Genomic DNA, 8615 nt, shown 5'->3' on the forward strand with positions numbered 1-8615 from the left:
GAGGAGTTAGGGACCAAATAAATAGCAAGATGCAAGAGGGAATTTATGCCACTACTGTGTCACACTGATATATTTTCAAAAACATTGAATGCTTCTGGAAATGCTACAGCACAGACTAATGTGTAAGAACACATTTTAGAGAGTTGTCCTACACTAGACTGAAATATGGGCCCAGAAACTGTTCATCCTGGCGTAAGTACATGATTGCACAACTAGAGCTTTGCAATCTGCCAGATGTAGAGCAAATAACGTGGCTTCAAACATATATGCACAATAATTACTGCATATAAACCCTAATGGCCTTGTGATAGCAACCTGCTATGGTAGCACAGAGGTTTTAGCTGATAAGGAAACAAAGCTATTACGATATTGCCTTTATCCCTTCATCTGAGTTGTAACCTGCATCCTGAAAGGTTACTACTCTTGAGGGAAAGGACTACAGAGACTTCCAGTTACCTGTCTGCCATCCAGCCCCAGCTGCCTGTCGGATGCAAGCTCCCATGACGCTGGTACTTGGGATCACCCATGGGCTCTGTACCATCTCCATGAGTCCAAATACAAGAAAATAAATGAGAGTTAACTCCTCTTCGCTTCTCTGCATCCTTTCCAAAAATACAGCCACGACATAAATAATAGTACAAAACCAATGTTTTTTTCCCTCATTACAGAGAATCAGACATCACGGCCTCAAAGGCAGGGCCCTGAATGAGGAGCAAAAACCCAAGAGGTTTCAGTATGTGATCTAAAAAATTTCATTTCAAGTCTGAGAATAAACAGCAACCCTTTGACATAATATGTGGTATTAAATTACTTCATATTTTATTCATGCATGGACTAGATATCACAGATGGAATGTGGAAATGTTTACAAGGCTGGAAAACAAAATGAAGGAGCATGGCTAGCCAGCGTGTCTGATTGGTTTTAAACTACCAAACAGAGAGACCAATTTTTCTTCCTACCCAATATTCCATTAAAATGCTGCTACACAGATCAGCTGAGGTATTATATAACAACCTGATTGTAAAATTCTTCAAAAGTTCTTCAGTGGTAGTTCTGCAAAAATGCAGTTCAGTCAGTCACAAAATATGTATTGAGTACAGTCTGGAATCCTAGAAAAATTTCCAAGAGGATAACAAAGCGAGTTTAAAAATAATAGCCAAATCTAAATAAAATAAGAGAAGAAATAAATGCAATTATTTGAGAATCCTAGAAAGGAAATGCATGAAAATAAAATTATTATTTTTAAAAATGTCCAAGGTACTTAGTAACTTAATGAAAGCAAAGTTATCACAGAACTCAGACACAGCATGCCCTAACGCCCTGTTGTAGATCAATGGAAGTGTAATGAAGATACTTTTAGTGTGACTCAGTACTGCACAGGACAGAGATTAAAATAAACTGGGAATAAAAGCAAAACTAAAGCTTTGTGGCTATATTAAGGAAAGTTCTTAAATCCACTCCAGTATATAGAGTATATCTACGTATTAAAAATGCAAATCATTTTAATATTGTTCACTAGTTTTCAGAAAGGGACTAAAATAGAAATAGCTCCTTAAGAGACGACAGACAGAAGCCTGGACAGATATTTAGATACCTCAAATAAAAACAGATGCTAACAACAAATTAGAGTACAATTAGCAAAACATGTGGAATAAATGCCTGTAAATGTAGCCAGAAGTCTTCTGGCTACTGGAATGATTAAAGCCAGGAATATGTAAAAGATCTTAAAAATACAGCCCTGATCAGGTTTTTTTTAAGGTAACCTCTAGGTTAAGCTTGTGCTAAAACTGTTATATAATCACACCGATTAAAAATGCTAAACATGTATTTAGAAAACTTAAATTAAAAAAAAAATCTAAATTGGAGCTCTGAAAGTCTGGTAACATCTGGGAAGACCAACTGGAACTGAAACAAAACTGGTTAGACAGGAGCAAACCAGGGTATATAAAGCTTAATAAAAAAACCCAACCAACCAACCAAAAAAACCAGCACAAAATCCCAAGACCAATGAAAAACTTGCTAAAAAACAACCTACAACCTGCAATAGTTTAGTTTACCAACAAAACAGGGTAAAGTAAAAGGAAAGTTGCTGGAAGTGTGACCAGTCTCGGAGAGGACACTGCCAAAGAAACCAGAGAAAGACAGAAAGGCCATCAAACGAGGAGCAGCCAGAAACCTCCTAGGGCAAAGATCTGATCAGCTATGGCTGTTCCCAACCGCCAGCAGTGAAACATTCAGCTGCTTCACCCAGTTCTAAAGAAAGGTGAGCAGATGGATGGAAATGAAAAATGATACTCAAAAGAATAAAACAGGATGTCAAAAATCTCTCAGGATGCTTCTATTTTTACACTGTCACCTGTGATTGTTTGCAGATGAAGAAGAGACAGAAGCAGCTAAAAATCAGATGTGAGTAGACTCATGATCTCAGATAAAGCTATTTAATCAATTCACTTGATTAGCAGGAATGAACTGTTCCAAATAAAGCTGATTTATTTCCAAAGAAGTATAAGGTTACTGTTCTGAACCATGGCTTGCAGATGGTTACGGTCACTGATTTCTTTCTTTGGTAGTTCACCTCAAATTGCTGTATGGTGATTGGGGGTTTTTTTCAGTTTTTCCTCATTGCTTAAGGAGTTGTTATTATTATCACTAAAAAACAGTTGTGGTTGCCATAGTATGCAGATCCTTCTGGCTAGTCGGCCTCAGTAATGCAACACTGCCTTTCTAGAAAAATTTTCCAAAATATCTGTAGATGAAGCATATCACTTGATTATCTAGTCCACTGGTATACAGATTAAACACAACAGATGCATACAGTTCCTCTCTCTGTGTGTTAATGCAGGTGTGTCTATATACAAAAGACAACCAGATCCTAACCATGAACTTGTCTTCTTCCAAGAATGCAGTTTAATATACTTAAAGCTATAATTGCATTTTTCTCTGCTAGAAAGAAAGTGGATGAGATCCAAACTGAACCATGAGTTCCCTGTGCAGGATCAGGAATCCATCCCTATGGATCTCACTGCCTAAAACTGCCCATTTTGAAATTTCCAAATGTTTTAAATCATCATTTGGCATATATGAAACATACCCAAGACTTTTTCAAAGAGCACCAGTTAATTATCAACCCTTTTGTCTTCAGCAAGATACCACAAATGAATCGTTAAGAGTGTCTACATTAATCAGTGAGTACCGAGTGATCCTGCAGGCATTACTTCTTAGCTCAGTACTTAAACACGTCGAATAAGACCGAGATAGCAGCTCTTAGCATGAAAACAAGCAATCACTAAAAGCAAACTCTTCAGCTGAAGGTTCAGAGTGACAGCATGTAAGAACCTTGTCTGCTCAGTAATCTTTTACTTCAAGGTATTTCATGGAAAAAATATTAATGATTCAAATCTGTCTCGAGTAATCTGACCAAACATACAAGCCAGAAAGTCCTTAAAAAAAAAAAAGGTCACCAACCACAATTGCATGACAATTATTAAAGGAATTGAGTGGCAATTATTTGAAATACTCAGGCCACCAGTAAGGCAGTAAGACCATCAACACCTGTCCCTGAAAAACACACTCTTTTGAAAACATATGAAAGAGCACTTGTAGGTACTCCATATATCAATCAATTCTGGAGACATATTTTGGATTATAGGTTTGGAGTGACTCCTTCAGAGAGTCATTACCCAATAACGAATCAAGAGAGTATAAAAACTTTTACAAGACTACCCAAGGCTCTGACCTCCCTCCCCAGGTTACAAAATTACTTCTTGCAACCATGGAAACTGGAAAAGGAGATGTAAAATGCCAGGTTCTTCAGGCACTGAAGTCATTGCCTTATACTGCAGAGTCCCAAGGCACCAGTGTGCTCGCAAGGACCAAAAAGCACATGAGCCAGAATAAGCACATGAAATGTTTGTTCTCAATAATATAACCTGCCACGTGTTGTTTCAGAATCTTAATGGATTAACACATATATCCCAGGGGAAAAGCAAGGAGACTTACTGTTCATTTCTGCAAGAGCATAGAATTCACAGACAGCTCTGACATGGGGAAAGGACAGGTGCCAAAAGGCTGGTTTCTGGTTTGGCTCAATTTAATAAATGAATTTAGGGCCCCACCAAGTATATTTGCAAAATAAATCACAACATGGTATCAAGTAACAGATAAACTATACCGGCTGCTGAAAGATCATCACAAAACATTTTTCACAAGGTATAAATTATGTTAGTATTTAATTAAATTGCAGGAGGGGCGATGGGGAAATTGCTTTAAAAATAAAAACTATTCCTTGTGAGCACTAAAGAACCAGCTGGTAACAAAGGGTAATAAGACTCAAGGTGAGATCAGATCACTAGGTCACCAAGGGACAGGGATGGACATGATGCATATTAGGCTGGATTCTCATTCAGGATGAAGAGGCATTGCCCTGTTGCCATTATTTAAATTTCTGGCAGTTTACATGGAAAGACTGAAAAGGAAGAAACCAACATGGGAGAAAGAAATTAAAGATTAACGCTGGAATTTATCAACTACTCGCCCTACCTGGCCCATTGACAGAAGATGACAACAGACAGCCAATGCTTGGGATGGAGAAAAGCCCTTATATTCTAACATTATCCTGATCTGAAATGTGAAACCCTCAGATCTACCACGAGTAGAAAGAGAAGGGTAGCTGACTGAGATGTTGTTTTACTGCACGAGGTGATAAATGGGATAACCCTGGCTGTTGCTGCCCACAAAAGGAGAGTGCAGGTCAGCAGGAATGCCTTTATCTTCCACAACGGCAGAACCTGGTTCTACTCTTTTTCAGCTGTTCTGGGATAGTTGGGGTGCTTTCAGCCTTGGGCCAGTATTAACAAAGAAATAAATCCTACAGAACACTGCTAAAATTTGACACAGCTTGAGAAGGTAGGTATTGAGGCTGTCGTCAAGACAGACTACACTCGGCTTGCCAGAACCAGCTTCTTTCACAACAGCTTTTGGCCAACAAGCATCAGATTTAATCCTGCATGCTACCCCTTACTGTGTATTACCTGCTGGAAGGAAGTTCTCAGAAGCCTCCATTCAGCTGCCATCCTTCCTGCTCTATCCCTCAAGTTTTAAAGAAGGGAGCAAAAAATTGACTGTGGCCACAGAGAGAAATTAAAGAAGAGCCTCTAAGAAAGATATAAAGTTGAAGACAGAACAGACATCTCTATGTTTACCGAGAAAACTTCTCAGTCAAATCATCACCACCTCTTTGTAGAAACTGTGGAGATGAGGAATATAATTTGTGGTTTGTAGTACCAGAAGCCTGTCAGGCTGCTCTTTCTCAGTACACTCAACTCCAGATTTGTTTGTTTCTAAAGGTTAGTTACTAGGACCCTTACTCAAACCTGACCTACCTCTGTGACAACACAACACCTTTTGATCAGTAAAAATGAGCACTTCCTTAGATGACCAAAAATCAGAGATAGTAGCAAAATACAAATTCTTCTCATATTACTGTATAAAACAGACTGTCCCGAAGCTCAATAGCTGAGGATGAAAATATCCAGTTTTAGGTAAAATAACTGATTCTCTTGAGACTCCTGAAAATGTGCAGTCCACAAGGACCTGTTTTTGTATTACATACACAGTCTATCAGAGCAAATAGAGATCCAAATGCAAAGCTTAGCATTAGACTTGAACTATGTCAATTTTCAGACAAGTTCTGGAAGACCTGAAGGGCAGAAATCAACAAGCTGATTACACTGAGCAGCTTACATATAATTTTGATCTGTGACATATGTTGTGATATCCTTTGTGATGAGATCATCTCTCTAGAAATGAATCCATACAGCAGGTGAAGGATATTTAACCATTTGAGAACTTTGTGTGTGAGAATCTGGGCTGAGGGTTTTCTGTATGGTGGGAGAGCCTGCAACGCTGCCACCCCTGAACCAGTTCTTCAGAGTCTACCTCAAGAACAGGCCCCAACACAGGGCAGTGCTTTGTGGCTCTTTTTGTTTCTTCTTTCTTGCTGTAAGGAAGGGGGATCACACTGGACTCACCCCTGGAAAGAGGGAAATAATCCATAGCTCGTACATGACTGATTTAAGGCTCGCACTTTGGCCTTGCAGATGCATTTTGCTAGGGTTCTGGATACATCTAGCTACAACTGACTGCTCTTGCCATTTGCCAAAGATGACCACAGCAGACATAGGAGACTAGGCATGGACCAAGATCTGGCATTGCTGTGGTTGCTAATCTGGCATATCATCATAAACTGAAATTAACTGTGGCTGACATTCATAAAAGTGGCTGAGAACCAAAGTGAATGAAGAACAGACAATACCCATTGACGGTGATAACCATCACCAAACATCTAGTACTTCATAAAGCAGTCACGCATAAAACGTCATTGTGCACTGAGTCCTTAGATTAGTCCACCTTCTGCAACAAAAGATTACACTGCAGGAACACATCAAGGGTGCACCCCTACTAGCATTTTAATTCAGATCAGGAATACATTTTTGAAGCAAATATCCCAGTCTTCACCACTTATCATGCTTTGGTTCACATCACGTGCAGCCAGAGTGAACAAAGTGAATTCCTTTCAGGTGAATCTGAAGTGAAAGTCGTGCCACTCCCCACTAATGAGCGAGCTTTCAGCCCACAGGAGCAGATTAAAGGCAATCTGAGTTAACATCCTTCGCCCCTCAAATGTGCGCAGTGCAGACACTGGGTTCTCAGCACCAACTGTTCCATTCCCAGTTCCCCTGCTACTGCATCACACGACCCACTAATGCAGATAGAGCATCAGATGCTCTGACTCCTGCTTTGTTATTCGGATCAACCTAACTGGGGCAAAGCTGCAGCTGAATCCTTAGTGACTGCAATGCTCATGAGTATCTGAGATAACATATAAAACTCCACACTAAAGGGAGAAGGATCACTGGAAAAGGCTGATTCAACACTACTGGTTTTCATGGTAATAAACTCCATGAAATCCCTGATTTTACTCTTCTGTAATCAAGAGCATCAGAAGTTTGTACAGCATTAAACTATCAATACTGTAGCATAGGCTCTTATTGCTTCTACCCATTTAAAAAGACAAGTGTTGATGTTGTATGCTTTGTTTGGTAAGTGCATTATTCTGAGCAGTGTTCCAATAAGATAGAAGGGAAAAAAAACAATAACCACCAAATAAGGCATTGTCCCAACTTTTTAGCATTTCTATGGGAAAAATATTTATCAACTTTTGCTAGAGAGCTACAAACAAAGAAAAATATTCTAGAGACTCTAGTGACCTTCTAGCACAGCGAGCTGTTGAATTCACTTTCTGTGCTTGTTTTCTTCTAAAAGACAGAATCAGTTTCTTGTTTCTTGAACTTTATGTGACATTTCTCATGCATTCTCCTCTCTGTTAATCAGTGATGTTAGAAAGATATTATTTGTGATTTTATTCACTCCCACATCTGATTGCTACAAGGAAACTACACAAGGAGAGTTAGACCTCATAAGGACAGCAGGTAAAAACTGCCCAAAGACCAAAACACTGGCAAGTATAGTAAATACTTCAGGATGGCAAACTTCAGATAAATGCTACTTTCAGATCTTGGGTTGTGTTTTGCATTTATGTCTCAAATGCAAATTCAGTGACATTAACTGAATTGTGCAGGAGGCGAATATACGTGTAGTTTACCTGTCTAGTACCACACAGAGACTCATTTGCAAAGAAAAAATAATTAAAAAATAAGAGATAAATTGCCATCTTGTGTCTTTCATGTCAGACAGAAAGAAGAGGAAAACAGAAAAGTAGAGTGGTGTTGGATGGGAACCAAAGGGAATCCATACTTTTACTTCATGAACCTACCCCGGTAACAAAGGGCCCAGCTTATCACCACACGTACCGCAGGCTGCACCAATTCTAGTCCACATGACCGTGCCACTGCTCATTCCTTCAGCACAAGGTTTTGAGCTCTTCTACAGAAACCAAATCAATGCTCCAAGGATATATTCACAAGACTAGTCTTGCTATGAGCTGCTCTGCATGTCTGCTGTATGCAGCAAGGACTGCTCAGCCTTTTCTTCCCTCTCAAGCACATACTTTGTTCTACAACATTTGTGTACTCTTCTGGCAAAGTAGATGGGAGCAAGGGAGGAGCATGTCAAACACCTGTTGCTCCTTTGCTTCTCCTACTTTGAGGCTTTTCTGTCCTTTCATCTCCTTCAGCACAGGGCAACATCTGGATGAAGGACTTAAGTATTTTTCCAGTGAACAAAATGTATTAGCAAAGAATCAAACATCAGGATTTACTCGTAAAGTGATCATCTCTTCCTCTCAGCCTAATGCTTTACAGTATTTGTGAAGCTCGGAGTTTTAAAAGGGCAGGAGTTCTAGAAAGCTCTCCAGAGTTAAAATTGATGTTTATTTCTTCTTGCCCCAAGATCTTATGCTCCTTAAGTATTACGTCACTTAGATAAAAAAGCCTAGTACGAATATAGAATTCACCAAGTTATTTTTTTCTGTTAATAGTGTATAGACACATTGTGTACCTAAGGCATAGAATCAGGCATACAAATCCAACGTGCGTAGAAAAGTATAACCTAATGGGAGAGGACCTCAGAAAAATACTGAAAAGAAACTACAATCT

Source organism: Caloenas nicobarica, chromosome 7 (genome assembly GCF_036013445.1).
Source record: "Caloenas nicobarica isolate bCalNic1 chromosome 7, bCalNic1.hap1, whole genome shotgun sequence".
Classification (NCBI taxonomy): Eukaryota; Metazoa; Chordata; class Aves; order Columbiformes; family Columbidae; genus Caloenas; species Caloenas nicobarica.